Source organism: Mytilus galloprovincialis, chromosome 1 (genome assembly GCF_965363235.1).
Source record: "Mytilus galloprovincialis chromosome 1, xbMytGall1.hap1.1, whole genome shotgun sequence".
NCBI lineage: Eukaryota > Metazoa > Mollusca > Bivalvia > Mytilida > Mytilidae > Mytilus > Mytilus galloprovincialis.
The window spans coordinates 88911357-88936680 of record NC_134838.1 but is presented as its reverse complement, the minus strand read 5'-3'; the positions used below and the strand labels follow the sequence as shown (position 1 = coordinate 88936680).

General features: G+C 32.3%; 2 long non-coding RNA genes across 2 annotated transcripts; both read right to left on the bottom strand.

The window, feature by feature from the left end:
- Positions 1-3988: 3988 nt before the first annotated feature.
- On the bottom strand, positions 3989-10476 carry LOC143043661 (uncharacterized). Its single transcript, XR_012968533.1, has 4 exons — positions 10241-10476; positions 7526-7669; positions 6067-6885; positions 3989-5579 (listed from the first exon to the last, which is right to left on the bottom strand). It is a non-coding gene; the product is annotated as an uncharacterized LOC143043661 (long non-coding RNA).
- An 11227-nt stretch (positions 10477-21703) lies between these two features.
- Positions 21704-24238, bottom strand: LOC143043605 (uncharacterized). Its single transcript, XR_012968498.1, has 3 exons — positions 24086-24238; positions 22708-22911; positions 21704-22023 (listed from the first exon to the last, which is right to left on the bottom strand). It is a non-coding gene; the product is annotated as an uncharacterized LOC143043605 (long non-coding RNA).
- Between the last annotated feature and the right edge of the window lie 1086 nt (positions 24239-25324).

Sequence of the window (25324 nt, the reverse complement as noted above, 5' to 3'; positions counted from 1 at the left end):
CCTGAGATTACCCAAGTTTTGGTGGGGTTTGTGTTGCTAAGTCTTTAGTTTTCTATGTTGTGTTTGTGTACTGGTGTTTGTCTGTATGTCTTTTTTCTTCTTTGGCCATGGCATTGTCAGTTTATTTTCGATATATCAGTTTAAATGTCCCTCTGGTATCTTTCGCCCCTCTTGTTTAGTCCTGAATGTGTATTTAATTTGCCACTTGACATTAAACAACTATCCATCTTCCTCGTCATTGTCAAATGTTAATAATTCCGTCATCTGTTTAAAAGTCATATTGTTACAGAGAAGGCTAATTTCATCTGTGAAGACGTAGGAAAGATGACTAACTAGACTTTTCGATAATGGTCAGAAAATGAAATAAATCCTACGGGAAATTGGTCCTTCCGCTTTAAATTATGTGCATTTTGAAATTTTCTTAGTAAGTTATAGAAATCCTTAAATTCAAAAGGCACCTTTTTTGTCATTTGTTTTGAAAGGCGGAATTCGAAGGTTCCAGTTTGAAACTCTGCTGTATAGAACAGTACTTTTGATTTTTCATTAAAGAATGACAGTAATGCAAATATTAAGTCGAATAAGTTCTCACAGGATTTTCTTCCAAACCTCACCAAGAAGCGATATTTAATACTGAATAAAAACAAAAGTCTTGAAAAATCGGCTAGGAACATGTCATATGCTTAAAGCGGTTGCATCACCTTCATAATTTATATTGATATTATGTTTAACAGGAATAAGACATCATCAGTAACAGAAGTAGTAAATATCATTTAAGGACCTTAGTCCAGCGGCTACAAGCCTGCACATCCTGCTACAAGCATGAAATTTGGCATAAACCTTCCTCAACTATTACTCTTTTATTTCAAATAGGAAGGCATTTCAAAAAAATGTCTCACTATCGGTAAAATCCAAAATGGCGGACCTCATACTTAAATCGGCCCAATATCGAATTCTAGTATGTGAAAAGGTATTATTATCATGCTGCTATAAAAATATTTGGTACAAACCTTATGTACTACGTTGTGTACTACTTTTGGATATATTATATAGATTAGAGGTCTTAAAAAACTCTACTTCCGGTAAAATCCAAAATGGCGGACATTGTACTAAAATAAGCTTATTTTTTAGGGAGAATGATTGAAATGTGTTTTAACGTATTGCTACTATCATTCAATTGTGCAGGAACCTTTCTTTGATGTTTCAAAGGGATACAAATTTAAGTATAAGAAATATGTCTTAAAAACCCTTAATTCCGGTAATATTCAAAATGGCGGACATAGAAATATCCTTTTTTTATTTTGATATTCAATTTCTTTTCAAAATGTAAAGAAAGTGTTTTTTTTTTGTGGTGGTAATTAAATTTTTGGTTTTAAGATATCCTCTAAACCACTAATCATATTCTGTACTTGATATTTAAATACAAAGTTAACACTTCGGGTAAAAAAAACTAAAATGGCGTAAATGTCAAGATGAGTCCTCAATCCATATCTTCGATTTTTGATTAAAACAAAATAAAATCATTTAAGTACTAAAACATTTTTAAAATATTGCATCTATTTGGCCAAAAAACATGTTAAATGCCATTCACCACCACATGCACAAGACGCAGGGCATGAGAGACTTGATTTTCGACATGAACAACAACCGCGGCAACCTTTCTTACATCCCCAATGTGCAAGCTTCTGACAAAATGATGAGGACAGAAAGAGTTTTTTAAAAGTGATCCTCTTTGTCCCTTCATCATCCATTAGCGCATGGACTGGGTAGCATAAGAGTCAATTTCAAGCTCGTTCTCTAAACACATGTCTTATAGTGTATTGTACGTTTTGCATTCTGGAAAAGACTAGACTAAGTTGAGGGAATAGCCTCAATTAGCCTTCACTTTTGTGTAAATAGTTATTTCTTGCTTTGTTAACCATGCTTACCCCATCTGATAAGTTTGTACCATCTTACAGTAAACACCGGTGATTTAGGTGGATCAATTATCATTCTTTATGTTAAAGTCACATCTTCAAATGCAATCAATGTCACCCACGCACTCTTTTTTTCCTTTTCAAGCGAACTGAGAACCGTATCACAACCGGTAAATGCATGGATCACAATATGTGTGTGTGATCACTCATCGCTAGTGCATTTGAAAGGTCATTGATAGATATTTATCCAAAGCCTTTTCCCCTCCTAAACACAATCCATAGTTCGTCTACCTCGTATGTCACGGAATAGCGAAACAGTAATAACAGCATCATCATCAGTAACGACTGTTCGAATAATGACTCGTTTAAGTTCGTGTTTTGCTGCATCAGACACATGCACCATGATTCTAGTGTAAGCCTTTTAATGTAAATATGGTGCTTAACTTGAAATACATCAAGTGGTGGTTAAGATAGAATATCCTGAACATGTGTGGCTACAACTACCATATGCACCCAAGACTTCATCCACTCTTGTAACAGTTTCACGGGTTTTTTAAGGTAAGGGCATAATACCCTATCAGCATATTCGTTAGGAAACACCTTGAAACTGTAACGACAGTGGATGTAAGTCTCAGATGCGCACATTGACAATACCGGTAGTTTGAAGTCTGCTACAAGAAACAAGAGCTACATTTGGGGGAAAGAGAAAAGATAGATGAATCCATAGGTCAAAACAAATTTCTCAAAATTGGCCAAGTTTTCTGAGAGATGACGACATTAAGAAAGAACTTTTTAAATTTTATTCACAGGATCTTGCTCATATCAATAGATTTTGAGGAAAAAGCAGTTGTAGCAACAAATGCTCAGGATTTTCTGTGTTATCCACATGATTGTGTTTCAAGTTAAGCCCCATGTTAACATGAAGAGGCTTATACTAGAATCAAAATACATGTGTTTGATGCAGTGATACACATACTTAACTTATTCATGACTCAAACAGTCGATAGTGATGTTGCTGTCATTGCTGTTTCGTTATTAGGTGACATAGGGGCAGACGGACTTTTGATTGTATTTGGAAGTGGGAAAAGCTTTAGATATATATCTATCCATGACCTTTCAAATGCAAGTTTACTTAAAAGGGAACTTCGTTGTTGACATGGATGGCTTTGAAGATATGACTTCATGATAAAGAATGATAATTGATCAGCCAACATCACCAGATATGGATTTGATGATGTCATTGATAAAACGATACGCGGTTTTGTAGCAAGATCGAACAAACTTATCGGATGGGGTTACGAAGCAAGAAAACATGTTTTTGGAAGAGGAAAGACTTATTGATGCTATTTGAACGACTCAGTCTAGTGTTTTCAGCATGTAAATCGTGCAATATACCATGGCGGGTGTGGATGAGTAACAAGCTTTGAATTTTTTCCTATGCTAACTAGTCCAGACGCTTATGAGGCTATTTGAACGACTTGGTCTAGTTTTTTTCAGCATGTAAAACGTGCAATATTTCATGGCGGGTGTGGATGAGTAACAAGCTTGGAATTGGTTCCTATACTTACTAGTCCAGACGCTTATGAATGGCGAAGGGGAAAATCTGATCCATTGAGACCCTTTTGGACAACTCTTTGTCAGGCCTCTTCACCTTATCAGGAGCTTGTACATTTTTGATGTAAGAAACAATACCACGATCTTTGTAAATGAGGAAACTCAGCTCTCTGATTGTGAATAAACAGGTATTTGCGGCCATAAATCAGTAATTTTAAAGATGTTTTAGTACTTTTAAAGTAATTTTATTTTATTTTAATCAATCAATCCAAAACCCTACATCGAAGATATGAACTGAGGACTCATCTTTGAAATTTACGCCATATTGGTTTTATTTACCGGAAGTGTTATTTTTTATTATCTTTGTATTTAAACATTAACCTGTAGAATAGAATAGGTGGTTTCGAAGATAACCTAAAGTCAAAAATTTAATGACCAGCACAAAATAAAACATTTTCTTCACATTTTGAAAAAAGGTTGAATATCAAAATAAATAATGATATTTCTATGTCCGCCATTCTGAATATTACCGGAAGTAAGGATTTTTTTTTGTATCTATCAGCAGCATCAAAGAAAGATTGCTGTACAATTTAATGATAGTAGCAATACGTCAAAACACATTTCAATCACCCTCCCTAAAAGAAGCTTATTTTAGTAAAATGTCCGCCATGTTGGATTTTACCGGAAGTAGGGTTTTTAAAGACATCTAATCTATATAATTTATCCAAAAGTAGTACATAACAAAGGTTTGTACCAAATATTATTGTAGCAGCATGATAAAAACACCTTTTCACACACTAGCCTCTGATATTGGGCCAATTTAAGTATGATGTCCGCCATTTTGGATTTTACCGAGAGTGAGACATTTTTTTCAAACGTCTCCTTATCTGAAAGAAGAGTTATAGTGGAGGAAGGTCTATGCCAAATTTCATGCTTGCAGCAGGATGTGCACAATTTTTCACAAAGCTGCCGTACTATTTGTATAAATACAGAATTTCGCTACTCCTCAGTCACTTAAATGGTCTCACATATACCATACATACAACTTGTATAGTTTGGGGTTCGTCCAGGGAATAATTCTATAGGAATCGTCTATTTTCTCTAAAATAAATAAGCGGAAAGTTATATTGGATTTCATTTTGATTGATTTACCAATAAACTTCATCCTCTACATATTTTTGTTTTAAGTATGTCAAAAAGATCTATCAAGAACGTCTTCACATCTAAGATATTTCAGAATTTTATCCGGAAATCGTGTTGCTATTTTTTCTGTAAATTCATAAAATTCACGATTATAGTGCTTTCTAAGAGAATTTCTGCAGGAAACTTGTAACGATTTAACCCCATGCAACCAATCATTAATTACATCTTTTAATCTTTGTGGCAGTCTGTGGTGCATTTGCACTTTCTCTAGTATCATCCTGTATGGTTGAGACACTGTATGAGATGTTATCAGAATAATTTCTAATAGCCTTTCCGCCCTACCCATTTCAAGTAGTACGTCATAAGAATTCAAATAACTTTCAAATGTTAAACACACATTTGCTTTTACTAGAACAGTAAGAAACTGGAGCCATTCATTGTAGTAATTTGAAACTGGAAACATTTTTTTGTTAAATTGAGAAGCTGTGTTATTATGCATGTCCATTAAAGCACCCCTAAATATTAAATATTCGAATACATCAAATTTTCTCTCAAACAAAGCAATATAAACAGGAGGATAAGCCCAAGAAAACTCCCTCTGGACTCCATTCACATTATAATCTCTCTCTATCAGACGTTTGACATTTTTCAGTGTATTAGCTTCCACGTGCACGATATCTGAGAGAATACATTTGCTTGGTTCGTCGTACGTCTGGAAGGTCATACCACCAGCTGATTTCAGGATGTCTTGAAGGTTTTGTAGTCCCAGTATTTCTGACCATGTTAAAAGACTTAAACCACAATATGTTACATTCACATCTAATTTGTATTCTATTAATAGACGGACAATCTGTTCGTTATGATTGAAAAAGGCGTCTATCATACAATCTTGGAGACCAAAAACGTTGGAAATTTTAACGTTGGATGCCTTCATTTTGTCCAGCAATATAGTGGCAAATTCTAGTAGACCTGTAACGATAATAACAACTTACGTTAAACAAAACAAGCGCATTATGAAATTGTATATTGATTTTATATAATAAGAAATTTAAGCATAAGTATAAGCGCATATTGAATTAATCCAATATGCGAAAATTTAAGCTGTGGAAGGGGAAATAACACTGTATTATTTAATACAACTAATTTGTTCTAACAGCGATTTTAAAATCATGAAATGTGTAATGATTATGATTAATAACAACAATAATGATAAAATAACAAAAACAGCGTTATAATGGATCATAATCTAATTTTGATTTGAACTACATTTGTACATGTATGTAATTATTGTTGTTGGTTATGCATGCATTTGTTTTTTCTTAATTTCAAAAAAGGGGGTAAATCAAATCGTTTATATATAATTAAAGATAATTTAAAGCAGGAGTCTATTATTTCACTGTTTAATTCTGTATGCTTTAGAAAAAATTCAGGTACAGAATACCAATATACTGTTTACCTTTGTTGACGGCTATCTTTAATCCGCCCACAAATGAAATAGTGCTAACTTTCCCTAATAAACATGTTCGTACGACCTCTACGTCCATCTCTTTGATTGCTGATAGAAGAAGACTTTTCTGGTCATTTGATGACATAATTACACCTTTGGACATTATGTATTCTGTGCTTGCTGTCTTTTTATGCTCTATCGCAATTCTGAGAGAATTTTCTATGTGTTTTCTTGTTTTGCAACAAGTCATATTAAAATGTGGCCACATGCATTCCAGTGCTTCAACAAAATCATGCAATATTGCCACTTGAGTAATATGTGTAGCTTTAGTGACTTTCCTCTGGTTTTCCTGATCCCAACGAGTCTCAAACTGACATGGATTATTCACAAAATCAGGATAGTACTGTAGTAATTGCTTTACTAGATCAAGATTTTTATGAACAACTGCTAAATGTAAAGGAGAGAACTTGTTCCATAACGTGAGATATATAAAGCTGACGGTCTTATAATTAGACAGTACAGGGAGTAGACTCTGTACGATTTTAAATCGCTCTGCCATTATTGCCACATGAATCCAGTAAATTCCACAATGATTCGGATTTGACCGTTCACATTCAGATATGTCTAAGTCTTCCACGGAATAGAGTTGGTCATACAAATTATCAGTATAAAACAATGGGTCTTTTTCACTAATACCTTGTCGCAACATGAGAATATGAGGACACAATCCATACAATATACATTTACGAAGAATTTCTAATTTATTGCTGCTAGTTTTCGAAAGCTGACACTGCTCTAAGTTATGACAGCTACACTGATTAAAAGAATCTATAAAAAAGAAAGATCTAGTACATATATTTGCCACCGTAGTTAAGTAATATTGCTAGATTGATAAACTTAATTTATGTCGTAAAATGTAAGACGAAAGATGTCATTTAAATGATACAGACTCTGTATAGCTTCTAATTAAAAGTCTTCAACAGTTGAAACGACATGGCAAACGGTAGTCTCGATTATCCAGACGCTCCATATGCATGTTATTGTTTGCAGTAAGAACGATAACTCTGGTGCATCGAGACTAGGCAAACCGTGAAGTTATCACAATTAAAAAAAAACAACGGTAGGCAACTAGATTTTAGGATATGGGCAAGAATGTCTTTGATATGCCAAATAAATATTGACCACAAGAAAACAGTGAGCATTTTTTTTAATATATAATCGTAACAGAAAACAAGTTGATACAAGCAACGATCGTTGACTTATTCCAATACAAATATATCATGCATTGAATTCACCGTCCGAATTCCGTTCACGGTTATGATTAGTCACTTGACATTGGAAGTTATGTATGATTGACAATCAGCCAAAAATATATATTATTTAAACTACATTTCACAAATGACAGAGGTAAGAAAAACAATCCTATCTGTATGTCAACTATACTTAAAAAAAAACTGGCATTTCTTACCAAAGTACATCACAGCTGTTATAATGGAAGAATTTTCCTTTATATGTTGATAAAGTTCATCCTCACTGCTATCAACAATAAAATCAAACCATTCTAATTGTTCCTTCCTGTTTAATCTTATTTTAGTTAATGGTGATACTGGGTCTGAAAAGGTATATTAATGGCATAAAGGAATAACTCTGAACAGTGGTCAATATCGAATATACGTATGCTCAGTTATAGATAATAGAGTAAAAATATCAGTTGTACGAAAGAAAAAAAAATTCTCATTTCTCGTTTTTTAAAATATAGATTAGACCTTTGGTTTTTCTATTTGAATGGTTTAACATTAGTGATTTTGGGGCTCTTTATAGCTTGCTGTTCGGTGTGAGCCAAGGCCGTACTTTGTCCTATAATGGATTACTTATAGCAAATTGTGACTTGGATGAAGAGTTGTCTCATTGGCACTCACACCACATCTTTTTATATCTAATTAAGCCTGCCAAATTCTGTATGTATCAGTCCAAAGTCAGGAGCCTGTAGTCCAAGGGCTGTCGTTGGTTCATGTCTGTCATATTTATTTTCTTGAATTGTTCTTTTATGAGTTAAGCTGTTAGTTTTGTCGTTCAAACTGTTTAACATTGTCATGCCGGGACTTATTATAGCCGACTGAACTAGCTGTCAGTAACTGCAAGTACTCTCAGATCAGTACTTATTGTCTTTTTGTTGTTGGGATAGATATACAAGTACCAGTTTTGTTAGCTGTATTTCTATATGTAATCTATCTGATGAGTTTAGCCTTCTTTAACTGATTTTCATAGTTTGTTCTTATGTTGTACTGCAGTCACATCACTGTCCCAGGGCAGGGGGATTCCACTAACATGTTTCACCCCGACACATTCTGTATGTATGTTTGTCATTTTGGGGCCTTTTTTTAGCTGACTGTGCGATATGGGCTTTGCTCATTGTTGAAGGCTGTACGGTTAACTATAGTTGTTAATTTTGATGTATTTTTGAATCTTGTGTAGAGTTGTCTCATTATCATACCACATCTTCTTTTTATATATACGTTTTTTTCTTCTTATTACCGAGGGCTGTCTGTTTGGCTATAAGAGCTTATGTCCACTTCTTTAGACTTCGGTAGATAGTTGTCACATCGGCAATCATACCACTTCTCCTTATTTTTATAAAAACATGACTTAAGTCTTGTTGTTTGGCTCATGAGGATGTCGATTACTAACATTTTCAAACATTTCATTTTAATTTTTTTTTAACCATTCAAACTTTTCCCTTAGAGTGAATTTTGAAAGTTGCTAGACAAATAAAACCTTTCTTTCTCAACATACATCTTTTAAAAATATGCAGGTTAAACACCGTCCTGACATATATTTAGAAAGTCCTCATTGTTTTGTGGAATTTGATTTGATCAATTATACTAGTAGTTATGGTGCCTTTCAATGTGTTTTAGCCTCCAAGTCGTCATGTAATAGTTAAACCTTCACTTTTATAAATTTACTTTATTATGAAACAAAGAAATAAACTTGATCTTGGTCGTTAATATGCCCCCTTTTAGGCAGAATACTTGTTTTTTTTGAAATCTTAAAATTTATTTTGCATCGACCTGAATTTGGAATTCAGAGAAAAACAACGTTCGATCTAAAATTGCCATATACGATAGTTAGATACAAATATGTTATTCCATTACAGCAAGGTTCTTGAACATTTAAGCCCATTGTATATATATATGTGTTTTCACTTGTTTAACATTGTCAAAGAAAAAGGGAACTTCCTGTGTCCAGATTCGTCCATGGGCATCTCTTCAGCACTAATACGGTATACGGTCTGCGCAATTACTCAAGAAATACTTAGTGTTCAACCATCAATATCATATTCAGATTAAACGAGATTTCAATTGTATGCGATCATTGTTCTTAATGTCCGGAAGGATGCAAGTTGTCTGCAGGCAAGCAAAAATGTTTTGTTGATATCATAGTCAAATTTCAACTTTGTGGTGGCGTCTTTTTAAAGTGTATGTTTTATGAACATGTTAATTGACAGATGTGTTGTACTATGCTTGTCTGTAATTTATGTTTAAACAGTTTTGGTTGCTTGATCCCAATATTGTTACTTTAATCTTTTATGTCTGTTTGGTTTGGTCACCTTTTTTTTTTTTTGCAATATATTTTTTTTTAAACAACTGTCATACAAGTAGAAGATTAAGCTAGGCTAATTAATCTAGGTCTCATTTTCGTCGGTGAATGTCTGTACCCGAATATATCAGTTGTCTTTCACTTGTTCCGTTGATTAATAGCTTTTCATTTTGTCAGATTTCAATATTCAAATTTGCCTTGGAGATCTGTATTTTGTTTACTTACTAAACTTTTATTATTCATCATTATTATATAATTAATATTTACTGTTAGTGGTAAAAGTGTATATATATTTCAAGTTTCCCGTTTGATATAAATTAGTAAAAAATAATATTTCGTCCGCCAAAAAACTCCCTGACCAAGGCCACCAGAAATCTAAATCATAAATAACGGCTAAACTGCAATGCTTAACAATATTCCGATTTTTTTTTTGGATTTTTTTCCTTGTTTCCCCGTGTCCTAATGTTTAACCCCATGACAATAAAATTGGAAATTAAGTATCGGTTTGTTCAAATGAACTTAAGACCAGAAGTCAAAAGTGGAAAAAAGATTGGCGTCCGTAACGTTGTGTTTAGTTATCAAATACCTGTTTCTTTGGTGGCATTGGACCCCATCGTAAACGTTGGCATTGATCGTTTGTTTTTTGTTTACATGTAACCAATTCATTTAAAAAAAGAAAATTAGCACAAAATTCGGAATGGACCTTTTCAATCTCCGCAATCTTTACACCGTGGTTACAAAGCTGCTACTAAATTTCAACTTTATTTTGAATGTAGGATTTAACAGTCATCTACAGTATTCTATGACAATGTTATTCGATGAGTTTGAGCATCAACATGCACTCTTTAACACTTTGTAAATTGAATACCAATAACCGTTTTCCCTGTTTTTTCTCAAATTGGATTCAAAATAAATCTATTAAATTAAAATGATTTTCAGTAGAAAATCGAAATAAAGTACTTTTCATTCGATATAAGAACAAGCAATTATTGATCTTTCAAGACATTTATTCAAACATTTTTTTAAATGCATATTTTTCCGAAAAAGGATAAAAAAAAAGAAGAAAAAGAATGTTTGTGGTCTAATTTACAACGCACATAAATATGTTTGACCCACATTATATATGTGCCTGTCCCAAATCAGGAGATTGTAATTTAGTAGTTGTCGTTCGTTGCTTTGTATCATATTTGTTTCTCGATTTTGTGCATTGATAATTAGGGCTTTTGTATTTCGTTAGGAATACTTAACATTTTGTTCTATAGATATAGGAAGATGTGGTATGAGTGCCAATGAAACAACTCTCCATCCAAGTATCCATTTTATAAAAGTAAACCATTATAGGTCAAGGTACTGCCTTCAACACGGAGCCTTGGCTCACACCGAACAGCAAGCTATAAAGGGCCCCAAAAACTAATAGTGTAAAACCATTCAAACAGGAAAACCAACGTTATAATCCATATAAAAACGAGAAACACGTATGAACTATATAAACAGACGACAACAACTGTACACCAGATTCTTGACTTAGGACATGTGCACACATTTGCAGCGTTTTAATGGCACCAAACCTTCTCCCTTTTCTGAAACAATTATAGTATAACATCACAACATAGAAAGACACACTATAAAATATCAATTGGAAGGCTTAACTCAATCAAAAACGCAAATTGACACATAATGAACGAATAAATTGGATCAGAGATACCTGAATGCAAATACATAGTTAATAAAAATTATAAGGGATAAATAATTAAGGTCAAAAGTAAACAAACAGGTTTAAACAAGTTAAAGTATGATACCACTGTGAAACGTTAACCAATTTTTAGAAAATAAACTCAGTTTGAAAAAAACCTGTGTCATATTATAAACAGGTAAATGAAAATAATTTTGTTGTAAAGTATACTTCTTATGCATGAAATATTTGCCACTGGAGCAACCAACAATCAATCAATCATTTTGTAACATCTGGACTTTTTATGACTTGCTTATATTATTGCTATGGGTTTTACTTAATGTTGAAGGCCTTACAATGACATATAGTTGTTATATTTACATGCATCTACGCTTTTAATGGGATATGTTTTACGTTGATGCAAACGATATGAACCTACGAAGTCTTATATTATAAGACTTGGGGTGGAGTGAATTTCTTTTTTAATCAATAAAATATACATAACTGAGTGTGAATCAGGTTGAAATGACAGCAACAATTATACCTTGTACCTCTAACCCTTAAATCGTCTTTTCTCTGTAGACTCTACATGGTTTAAGTTGGTGCGACTTTATCCACCAGCAACATTTGTCAAGAAAACAAAACTTTGGGTACACGAGGAGACCTTCTTACTGTTAGAAGGTTCACATTTTCCTTATTGTGAGGGTCTGTTTTTCAGAGTTATTTCGTTGATGAATTTCAAAGTACTTGCAAAATCTTCGTTCGGAACTTCCCTTGAAAATTAAGAGTTGTTTAAATTTCAAATTTCATCAAGGTCTCGATCTTCTGTTGAACTGTCTGACGGGCTTCAATGTCTATTGGATTAGAGGTCAATATCTTCAGGTTATCGGGATGTCCGGTTGGGTCTATAGTTTAGTGTGAGTTCGGGATTTACACTTATTCGGGATTCGGCATAAAATGCTTGTTTTTTTCGGGATATCCATATTCAGCTTTGTTTTTTCTCTCTCCTCCGAAATTGGGATTACACCCCTCCTCCCTTCTCTCACTCTCTTCTGCAGGCAATGTTTAGGAAAAAAGGAAAATCATCCTATATGAGAAATTGAATTTGTTATATATTTAATTAGCACAAATTAAATTAAAAGATGGACAAATATCTTGTTTATAATAAACAGATTTTTGTATATATTTGGACTGGACATGTAAAATGCAATGATTTTTAGTAATTGTATTTTGTTTACAATTTGATTAACCAATTCTATTAAAATTGTACACAGTTTTTAATTGGTAACTTTATTTCATCCATATCTTAACTGCCATAAACTGCACCTTGAAATACATATAAAGTCTGGAATAGGTCAGAATACAAACAGCAAGCCCTTTATAAAGCTATTTTAAGTTGAAGTCAAAATAATATCATTTAATAATATATCAAACAAAATCTTTTCTAAAAAATGCTATAGTTATATTTAACGTTTCTCCAATCACATCATTCAAATTTTTTTTTTTTTTTTTAAATTAAATGCAATCAGATGTAATCGTACAAATTTTCGCTCATTCCATTTTTAAGCAAAATTTAAAAATTCTGCATCTATACATCTTTTTCCTGGAAAATGCAAAAGATCTTGAATGTCTTCCCGTACGATATAAGTTATATAGTAATTTACAGCTGCTAGTAGCAGAGTAGGGCAGTGTGGTTTTATACTAGCAGATTAAGGATAATTAACTTTTAACATTACATTCTTTGTATAATTGTACAATATTGTTATATTAATTCTTATGTTTTAGCTGTCGGTACAGTTACTGTTGTGGTTTTTATTGTCTGTAATATCAACTCTTGTGGTTCTTGTGTTTTTGTTGTCTGTTACAGTTACTGTTGTTGTTGTTGTTGTTCTTGTGTTTTTGGTATCTGTAATATCAACTGTTGTGGTTGTTCTTGTGTTTTTAGCTGTCGGTAACAGTTACTGTTGTGGTTGTTCTTGTGTTTTTGTTGTCTGTAATATCAACTGTTGTGGTTGTTCTTGTGTTTTTGTTGTCTGTTACTGTTGTGCTTGTTCTTGTGTTTTGTTTCTGTAACAGTTACTGTTGTGGTTGTTCTTGTGTGTAAGTTACTGTTGTTGTTGTTCTTGTGCTTTTGTTGTCTGTTACAGTTCCTGTTGTGGTTGTTCTTAGTGTTTTTGTTGTTTGTAACAGTTACTGTTGTGGTTGTTCTTGTTTTTTTATTGTCTGAAACAGTTACTGTTGTGGTTGTTCTTGTGTTTTGTTGTCTGTAAGTTACTGTTGTTGTTGTGCTTTTGTTGTCTGTAACAGTTACTGTTGTGGTTGTTCTTGTGTTTTGTTGTCTGTAACAGTTACTGTTGTGGTTGTTCTTGTGTTTTGTTGTCTGTAAGTTACTGTTGTTGTTGTTCTTGTGCTTTTGCCGTCTGTAATATCAACAGTTGTGGTTGCTCTTGTGTTTTAGCTGTCGATAAAAGTTACTGTTGTGGTTGTTCTTGTGTTTTTATTGTTTGTAAAATCATCTGTTGTGGTTGTTCTTGTGTTTTTATTGTTTGTAATATTAACTGTTGTGGTTGTTCTTGTGTTTTTGTTGTCTGTTATATCAACTCTTGTGGTTATTCTTGTGTTTTTGTTGTCTGTTACAGTTACTGTTATGGTTGTTCTTCTGGTTTTATTGTCTGTAAGTTACTGTTGTGGTTGTTCTTGTTCTTTTGTTGTCTGAAACAGTTACTGTTGTGGTTGTTCTTGTGGTTTTGTTGTCTGTAACAGTTACTGTTGTTGTTTTTATTGTCTGTAAGTTACTGTTGTGGTTGTTCTTGTGTTTTTGTTGTCTGTTACAGTTGTTATTGTGTTTTTGTTGTCTGTAAGTTACTGTTGTGGTTGTTTTTCTGCTTTTGTTGTCTGTTACAGTTACTGTTGTGGTTGTTCTTGTGTTTTTGTTGTCTGTAAGTTACTGTTGTGGTTGATCTTGTGCTTTTGTTGTCTATTATAGTTATGTTGTGGTTATTCTTGTGTTTTGTTGTCTGTAAGTTACTGTTGTTGTTGTTCTTGTGCTTTTGCTGTCTGGATTATCAACTGTTGTGGCTGTTCTTGTGTTTTTATTGTCTGTAATATCAACTGTGTGTGGTTGTTCTTGTGTTTCAGCTGTCCGTTACAGTTACTGTTGTGGTTGTTCTTGTGTTTTGTTTTTTGTAAGTTACTGTTGTTGGTTTTCTTGTGTTTGGTTGTCCGTTACAGTCAGTGTTGTGGTTGTTCTTGTGTTTTGTTATCTGTAATATCAACTGTTGTGGTTCTTGTGTTTTAGCTGTCGGTAACAGTTGCTGTTGTGGTTGATCTTGTGTTTTTGTTGTCTGTAATATCAACAGTTGTTGTTGTTCTTATGCTTTTGTTGTCTGTTACACCATAACTGTTATTGTTGTTGTTGCTCTTGTGCTTTTGTTGTCTAGATTATCAACTGTTGTGGTTGTTCTTGTGTTTAAGCTGTCGGTAACAGTTACTGTTGTGTTTGCTCTTATGTTTTGTTGTCTGTTACAGTTACTGTTGTGGTTGTTCTTGTGTTTTTGTTGTCTGTTACAGTTACTCTTGTTCTTGTGTTTTTTGTTGTCTGTATTATCAACTGTTGTGGTTGTTCTTGTGTTTAAGCTGTCGTTAAAAGTTACTGTTGTGGTTTTTCTTGTGTTTTACTTGTCTGTAATATCAACTGTTGTGGGTGTTCTTGTGGTTTAGCTGTCGGTAACAGTTACTGTTGTGGTTGTTCTTATGTTTTGTTATCTATAATCATTTACTGTTGTGGTTGCTCTTGTGTTTTTGTTATCTATAACAGTTACTTTTATCCATTGAGTTAATAGTTATTCTTGTATATTTCTCTACTCAATTTTATAAGTTCAATGGTCGAGATAAAAAGACTGAGAGCTAAATAAAAACCCAGCAACATATCAATGTACCTGTCCAAAGTCACAAATGTCTTTAGACTACGGGTGATTCAGTAAGAGATTAAAATGTTCTTTTTGTTGAAGACCGTATGTATGCCTCTGCTCTCCAGCCGTTCTTTTTTGTTTGTCGTTTTTGTCGGTAGAGTCATTTTTTTTAACTTTCATCTTTAATCATTTGAATTGTATCATATTTGCATCATAATCTTTAAGAGAATCCATATAAATTATTGCTCATCGCTAAAACTATTCATGCCCCGGGGGGATTACCGGGAAACTTTTGAAAAATACCAATCTTTCTTAAAGATGAAATATTAGAAAAGTGTTAGAAAAACATACCTGAAACCAACATTTTTTTTATTCTTACAGTAATTTGTTTACACTTCTGATCTATATTAACGCTTGTTCTCGTATATGTATATATAAGGCTTGAACGAAATCAGAGATCTATATCTTGATTAGGTCTTTCTAGCATTTTCAGATTAACGACTGACTAGAGACTTGCAACATTCAACGTTTAACTCGTTACACATTTTCTGTGAATCTATGTTTAAGGTTATGTGATTAACATGAGTACATTATCTGTCAAGAAAGAAGGAAATATACAAAAGAAAGTGTTTATTGCTATAATTACAATGTCAGTATAACATACAGATGAAATGGAGTATTTAATATGTATTTACGCAAGTTATTATTTAACCTAAATATCTAAAATATATAAGAGCAAAAATCATTACAAACATAAGAAGGAATTTATGAATCAAGTAACTAAAGAACCTCCCCATAACATCCCCATGGTTCAAGTGCCATCTTGGTGCTTCTAAGCATGCGAAAATTCCCGCCAGAAATAAGGACAGCATCATAGCATCTTCCCATCGTCCTACAACCCAAACAAATCTGAAAAGTAAAAGTAAGAATTTCAGTAATACAAGACAATTATACCAACATTTGAAATGTTATAGAGATTCTAGTACTGTAATTAGTTCATATAATAGTTTAAAATCGCCTACCGACGCAAGAATGCTGAGTTCTCCAATCAGCTAAATATTGACCAAATAACAGGTATACAAATAAAGTCTCCTGTTTCTATCATGGTTAGCATATGCTTCTATGTTGAGCAAATAGTAATTAAAAGTTTATTGTCACGTTAAAATTAATTTCGAGACCTTCTTCACGGTCCTCGCTTAGTCAATTATAATCATAGACCATGGTAGGGAATTAGATGTCATTGATAGTGAAATAATAATTTAAGAATTGAATGCTTCTTTTTGTAAATTTATTGGGGTGTAAAAGCGTTGACCGAAGTACATTTTGTATGAAGCGCGGAAGCGCTTCATTCTAAAAATGTGCGCACGGTCAACGCTTTTACAACCCTATAAAATTAAAAAAAGCATTCAATACTTATAATTACATTTTTTAGCTATGATCATGAAAACACGAATTTTATATATTTTTTTATTTAATTCACCTGTGCACTTTATTGTTGGACCACGTGTTATCATGAAGGAAAAGTTGTATTGAGCAATGCAACTGCTTACGGAATAACATGTGATGTGCAGTTAGCCAATCAGAATAAAGTATTATAATGAAACATACATCTAATGTAATTATAACCAAATGGTATATAGTTGATGCGTCTGATCCCACTTGATTACCCCCAGGAACTCGTTTAATGCATGAATGTTTTTTTTTTATAGTAACTATAAATTTTTTTTTTCTTTAGATACGCTCAAATTCAAACAATTAAAAGTTAAGGGTGTGCTAATACCTGAATACCGATTGACCATATGATAATTTAAATTTTCATCTTCGATACCGGCATGACTAATTTACGAAAATCATGTGCGTTGGTTTTATTAGTACTTACTCAATTATGTACTTTAGGAGCACAACAAGAACTGCGTCACACAGAACCGAGTTAATGTGATATCTGTCATCAAATCGTCTACCCCATGGTGAATGGCGGTTAAACCAAAGTTCGTTCAAAATCTCCGCAAAAATCACAGCTATCACCATAGCAACATTAAACTGAACCCTCAACTCCATTTTTCCAGCCTGATTTCTTCAGTATATCTAGTTAAATAAAAAAAATAATAAGTTTTTACTTTGGAGACATGTGTTATAATCTATACGCAACCCCCAAAATAAGCGCACCCGGCCAATCAAGAAAAAATGGTATATACAGTTGAATTTTAATTGATATTTAACAAACACCTTTTAAAAAGAAGGTTGCTCGATCTTACGAATTCAGTATTGTTTTTGTGAACTGTTGTTTGCCATTTTGACATTGCCTCAATTTATATCAAAAGGTAAGAGAAATCCTTGTCACAAAATTGTTTAAATTCTACCCAAATTTAAAAAAAAATCCGTATGATCGATAGCATAAAATCAAACTATTGTTAACAGCGGGTCAGTAATGTTCAAAATACATTATAATTTTCGAAAGTTAGAAGTAAACTATAATACTATTAAATATCAATATTTAGAAAGTTTTGATTATATATCTATAAATATATATGTATATAGATATATTGTGTGTGATATAAAAATGCTCTCGTCTATTAATTTCCTAGGCTTTCGTTTTTTTGTCATTGCTGTGTATATCCCTTTGGTATCATTCGCCTCTTTTACGATCGGCTATTTTGATAAATAAACAATTACATAGTTTGACCAGCAGATTGTTCGTCTTATAGTTTCCCTTTAAAATCAGCCACTCATTTTCTATATAAAATATTGAATATCACGGTAAACGTTTCAATATTTGCCTCGGTCGATAATAATTATCTTTGTTTACAAACAAATGCAAATCACATACCCTTCAGATATTGCATATATATCCTTTTTAAACTAGCAAAAAAAGAATATTAACTGAACTGTTTCCAAAGTATCTTTAAAATATGAAAAATGTTTACTTACAGATACTTTAAAGTGTGTACTGGTGATCCTGAATGCTATTTTTATATAGGTCAGTTGTTGTTTACACACGCTGGGATTTTATTACAGTAAAACCTAGATTTGTGTAATTTTTATACGAGCTCGTATTTACACAGTTATTCTATAAACAAAGTGAACTGTTCATAGTTAAATTGAAATAAAATGAAAGAATAAGATCGCAATCAAAATACAATAGGCCGATAATTGCTGTTCTCGAATCGCTTTTTTTTTTAAATTAACCGTCACAAAAGAGATGTGTAAAATAATGGAAAGAATTTTTACGAGAAACTTAAGAATAAAAAATAAATTCATTTGTTTATAATATACGAGATAACATAATCGTTTTCTTTTAATTCCACAATCAAGGACTCCAGGCAGAAAGAAACAGGAAACCGAATAGTAATACTGAAATTGGATTGACGCTGTACTAAATTGAAATATCATTTATATAGTACAAAGGTTAGTTCAGGAACATCAATATTATTAATATTAATGGAAGAAGTAATTTCAAATTGTTCAAAAACAGATCCTGGAGAAGTTTTACGGAGATAAAAACGAGTATTGTGCATGTGTATCAGTGGCGGATCCAGAACTTTTCCTAAGGGAGGGGGGGGGGGGGGCTCCAGTCATGCTTCAATGATTCCCTATATAATCAACCAATTTTTCCCACGAAATAGGGGGCCCGGGCCCCACAGCCCCCCCCCCCCCCCCCTTTGGATCCGCCTATGTGTATTTGTACATAACCACGGCAACTTATGTCCAACTGGGCCTTTTGTTGAAGATTTTTGTTCTAGTATGGCATATTTCATAATTTAAGGCAAATAAATGCATGTTTACTCGTACCGTGTAAGTTTTATTTCTCCGAGTAAGAGAATTTAAGAAATTCGATAACTGATAAAATCAAATGAAAATTAAAAGTTGCATGGATGCAATCTAATTCCACGAGTTCTTTTGTTCTTCAATCAAATAATATATTTGATTTTTATAGAATGAAGATAATAACACCTGTCTGAACTTTTTTTTTTAATGTTTCATTTTATTATATAAAAATGTTTTTCTGTTACAAATCATGATGTATTGTTCTATGTGTACATGTTATGCTGCCCATCAAGGGCCCTTGATTGGAATAATAAAATATTCTTATTCTTATTCTTATATATCTAAAAAAAAAAAGCAACAATCAACGTTCAATCTATTTAAGCGTGGATCAGTTTGGGAAAATAAACTGATACAGTTACTGAATTAAAATTATACAAATGTCTAAGAATATAACTTAAACACGCTAATTAATACATTAAAAGTTCTATTAGATTTTAAATAGAAATACGCAATATTTCGCTAAACAAATTAGCTTCATCAGGCGTGTGCATCTCTGAAGGTGAAATCGGATGCATGACAAAAAAACAATATTTTTGTAGCTTAATCTATACAAGATTTGAGGAAAAGTGTAACATATTGATTGATGGTGCAGAAAATATGTTTGTAGCTACAACTACATGAAGTTGGAATAAAAGTTTAACACATTTATAGATGTTCGATTAATTGTATGAATTTCTATAAATTAATTATATATATTCAGTTTCTTTCTTTCTTTGTGTGTAAGAGTGTGGGACCAGGGTGTTTCTGGTGTATTTTTTCTCTTTTTCTGTGAATGTCAACTTTTGTCGACATACATTTGAAAATTGGACTTCATATCATTTTACTTGAACCCATTTGACAATGTATCTACTGTGTGAATAATGTTCTTTGTGGTCTATGTTGGGCAGATGCTTGAAACTATAATGATGGTCCTCCCAAATTTTGAGAGTTCCAATGATTTAAGCTGGATTTTCCATGTATCTCTGGACTCAAAATAATCATAACACTAATATAATAATAAGACAAACTTTATTTCTAAAAATAATTATTGACAATAACAAAATCTAAATGTAAAATACCAGTCTACACATGCAATGTTCTATACTTATATTTCATATATACATGTAATGTCAGAGTATAACGTTTTAATCATAGTGTTTAAAGTGGTCTAACACATAAAGAATGACAAAGCTCATACAGAACTTATGAAACACAGTCAGTATAAAATGGGACCCAGTAAATGGATCATATACAACATATGGAGCATGAAATCCAGCATACAGCAACGCAATCCATAGACTTAGTGTAGCGGCATCTTCCCATTTCCGTATCGTCCATTTATTGCTAAAATAAGGGGAAAAAAGGGTCTTTGTTAAACATTTGATATGGTAAAAGTGTAGCAAAATATATTCCGAATACGGCGTAATTCTGAACCTCAAAGTTTGTTTTTTTTTTTAATTTAAAATCAACTTGATAGTAACGAACTCAAATACTGATGATGAATTTTAAAAGTTAAAAGTATAAAGTATCAAACTTAAAAGTGATGTATAAAAAATTGTCAAAATGAAATAACCCCTTTAATGAAAAAAAACCCACATTAAAATGATTTACGAACTTACTCTTTAATGTATTTAAGAATAACAACAACTATTGCGTCACATACGATGGCTGTAAATAGGTATCTATGTCCAATGTAATGATACCATGGTGTGTAGTGGGTAAAAAATAGGGTATTCATGATCTCTACAGCTACAATGGCTATTATCATGGACATACTGAAGCGAATATTGATTCCTCCCATTTTGTTTCCTATACTGAAAAGAGATAAACACATTTAAATGTACTTTCTTTGTTTAATATTTTAAAAAAAGTGCGTTATTATTGTTTAACAGTTGTATAATTAATTTCTATGTAGCATTATGTGTGTAAAAATAAATATTCGTAGTTCCGTTTTCTAAGATTCAAATAAGCATGTTTTTACTGTACAAGTAGTAATGATACAATGCAACTTTTGAAATAATTTTCTTGTATTTATCATTTTACTGCTATCAATCTTAAATTTATAATTTCTATGTATATATCAGTTTTAGTTATATTTCACTTACCACAACCGCAATCTGGTTTCTGCTTTATTTGCTGTCAGTTACAAATCTTGAGTGAGGCTTTTGTGTCAAAATCGATGGTTAATGGTGTGATTGATTGGCTAGCGTACGTGGGTGGAGCGTTTATACACATATTACACTGTAAAAATTGTATAGCCCAAGATCCTTGTTCAAACAAAAGTACTTCAAGTACTTGATTTCATTCATTGTTAAATTAACAAACTTTTGTTTGCGATAGTATTTAACCTTTTCATTAGTTTTATCTATCATGATTTTTTGCTTTTTACTTAATTTTAAAAAGAGAAACATAATTTTCTACCTGTATTTCGTTAAAAATGGTATGATTTAAATTCATGTAATAAATTCACACGATAACTATGCTCATATTTCTGAAATTGATAATACAAAAAAAATTGTTTACCCAAAGAAATGTAAACACTTACGGAATGTACGGTGACAGCTGTAAAATTACTTTTGCTTTCGAATACAGAAGACCTTTAAAATCTAAACTGTACAATCCGCTCGTTACAAAAAGACAAAACGACATGACAGAAAAGAAACAAGACTCATTATTTATTTTTTTAATGCACAAACATGATCATTATGACCAGCATTTACGTTTATGTTTCTACATCTCCTGATTTCGTTTAATATGGCAATTCTTCCAACGATTGTTCATATTTAATCGTATTTTTTACAGGTGTCCAACACATAAAGAGTTACAAAACTCATACAAAATTTATGAATAAATTCAACAGTGTAGAAAAGTGCTGAGAATGGACCATATACAACATAAGGTGCATTAAGTCCAACATAAAATAAAGTCGCCCAGAAACTCAGTTTCGCTGCATCCTTTCGCGACTTGATGGTCCATTTATTACTAAAATAAAAGAAGTATAAAAGTCATTCTTATGTACGTAGTATTTATATCAGTTATAATTCTACCACTTATCTTGTTCTCCGTTATAGTGATCAATCCAATTACATTTAATATATTGTATAAAAATTCAACATACTATTAAGTTTACTAAAGTTATAACATGGTAACTTGGTCACGAACGAGAGCTATATCTAAACAAAAGTTTGAAAATAATGGTACAAGTGTAGTATCCTAGCTTTCCCATGTACCCGTACCGGGTTAGTTTGCTTTTTTAAAGCTTATATATATGGATGTTTTTGTTTTGTTTTGTTTTTGTTCTGTGTGTGTGTGTTTTACTTATCAAATGATTAAAGAACCTCATAGACCATAGATATAACATGGTTTGGACATTGAAAGCCTGTTATACAGTTTAGAAATAAATGTGCAGTTGGATCTGTAAATTAAAGTCCGTTTTAATGACGATTCTGTTATTTCAATTGATAATTAGTTCGAAACTATTCCTAACGCAACTCTCATTTTGCTCCCCTAAAAATGAATAAAAAAAATGTTTCTTGCTCTATAAATAATAACATATAAAACATGTGATAACATTATGTCTGCTGTCATTTTGCTTTGACGACTCCGACACTACAATATGATAATTTTAATACTTAGATTTTAGATAATCTATAGCTTATCACTTACTCTTTGATGAATTTAAGCATGATAACAATTACAGCATCACATACTATGGCAGTCAAGAAATATCTGTGTGTTGTCAGGAAATACCAAGGTGTGTAGGTAAAGAAGAACGCATAGTTAAAAATCTCTATGGCAATAATCGCAAAAATCATGGATTTTGTGAATTTGATTCCATAGACCTCCATATCAGTTGGTCAGTAAGATATCCTACAAAAGTACAATGTCATTAAACATAAGATCATATTTGAACACTTATATTGAATGTTGGCATATAGTTACCGAAATATTTGAACGGTTATTGTTTTAACATTACGCTTCACTTAAGGCTCATCAATGCAACAAAAGTAGTTGGCATGGCTATATAGAAGATTCCTATAAGACAAATGTAATAAAGTTTCAACGTCCCATACATGGAATATTTCTTTGATTGTAATTACTTTTGTTTTTTTTGAAAAGCTAACCTTTCCAGTGGTCCTAAATAGACGAAATAAGTTAAGTATGAGGGGAAAACAGAGCGTATATATATAAAAAAAGATCTATCTATCCTCCTTTCAACAAGACATATACATACTAGTATTTATTTTCATTCTGTTTTAATAAAACAAATTAAAAATAAAAAGACTTTAAGAACAGAAAGAGAAATATTTATATATATGGATTTTTTTTAAATATATTGCACGAGGAGATGCACTTCGATTTTATTTACTCTTAATGTTGTTTTTTTTTGTTGATTCTACATCTTGTTCAAAACACAATTTATAGTACGAAGCGGCAGCCAATCTGAATCCCAGTTTTAATTCCGCGGATTAATTTGAATTGAACTTTGCTTGTTTCCTTGTTGTTGCTGCTTACAACAGTTATCGGGACAACACCCGGGAGGACCTAATGGCTCGGTGTAAAAACACAGACTTTGATGAAGACAAGATTTGATTTTATCATATTTTCACAATGTCGTGTTTGACTAGTTTGAATTACTAGTTTGATAAAAACTTTGAAATATATACCTATTTTTAAGAGGTAAATTTTTATGACTGAAGTGGAAAGGAAGATAATAAATAATGAATTTTGAAGAGCAAAGCAAATTTTAGTTGCGATTTGAAATTTCAATACATAAAGACGTCAAAAAAGGCGTTTAACTTTTTTTTCATGGAAAAAAAAACTGTACACAGTCACTTCGAATTCGTCAGAGAACGTGACGCAGTTGACAAATCGAAACACCACTGTGTAAAAAAACATTGATATAGTCCATCCACGACGGACATTAACTTCTATATAAAAACAAATTATAACAAGCCACATGAATCCTTCGTTCGAAGCACACATACCATAATACGGTTGGACAGATTTCTAAAAAAAAAACAAGTTAAAAATTAAATCTTACCTCGTTTTTTACTCTCTCCTTTTGTTACAATGAATATGAATAATTTCGTTCTAAAAATCTATGATAAATTACATTTATTCTCACTTTAAGTGTGGGTAGTGAATTTTTCGTACAGAAAATAATATGGTGTTAAATATCTAGGTCATCCTTGTATGTACATAGATATACATACCTTAAATCATAATTTACAATGACAACTGTCTATCTTATATGGTCATCCATCTGTACGCTTAAGGATTTAAACTTGTCTTGAGATGTTAACGGGAGAGAACCAGTTCGATCAACTTTACTAGTTTGGGTACATAACTTATATAATCAGCCTTCATTCTTTTTTTTTTTTTAATTTTAACAGTTTAAGATTTTGTTTATAGTGATTAGTTTTTTCTCTCAGAATCTGGATGATAATATAGTGGTAATTACTCAAACTGATTTATCTAACTCTGTGAGAAACAGTGTTCTCTAAATAATAGAACTAAGACTACTAGAGGCAGGGTGTAAAAGATATGTCAATTCAGGATTTCAGTTCTTCCACATTTACTAGAAAAATATCAACTATGTCCCGTGTGTAGATGCCAAGAATAGTCTGTGAAAATTCGGGAAACGTTTTACTATAAATATACATGTATATAGCATAAGTCTATGAGCTAAATAACACACAAACCGTCATACCCATCTATTATAGTTTTCGAGATTAGAGGCAATACCATGACTTCCTTGACATAATCCAATCCGTCCCACGGGGGACATAGGAAAACCACAGTAGCTTTCGATCTTTTCCTTCCGAGGCTAGTTTTTAGTTTCTCCCTAACGTTTAATTAACATCTACGTGTTGTAATCGTTTTTCATTGGTTCCTGTCTTGTCCTTTTCCATAATTCTGTGTTGCTAACGGTGTTTGGCCACTTCATTCCGATGTTTCTTATGCTCCTGTTCATGAAAAGTTGTAAATAATTTGGTGGATACAGCCAGAGACATATGTCTCTGATACAGCTGTTTAGTCTCCAAGTTTCTTACCCATTCACATTTTAGTTAAAGATCCTGATTTTGGTTATGTTCTGAGTGCTTTGCTCCTTCAGACTGGTTTAAGAATAAAAAAAGGCTTGTTATGCTTTTCTCTTTCTAGACTGAATATCTCCATCTGTCCCTAATGATGTACTGACGGCACTTTCGAGATATGTGAATTTACGGACATCTTCAATTTCAGCATCTTTCACTTTGATTTGTTAAGTTGGTGTGCGTTA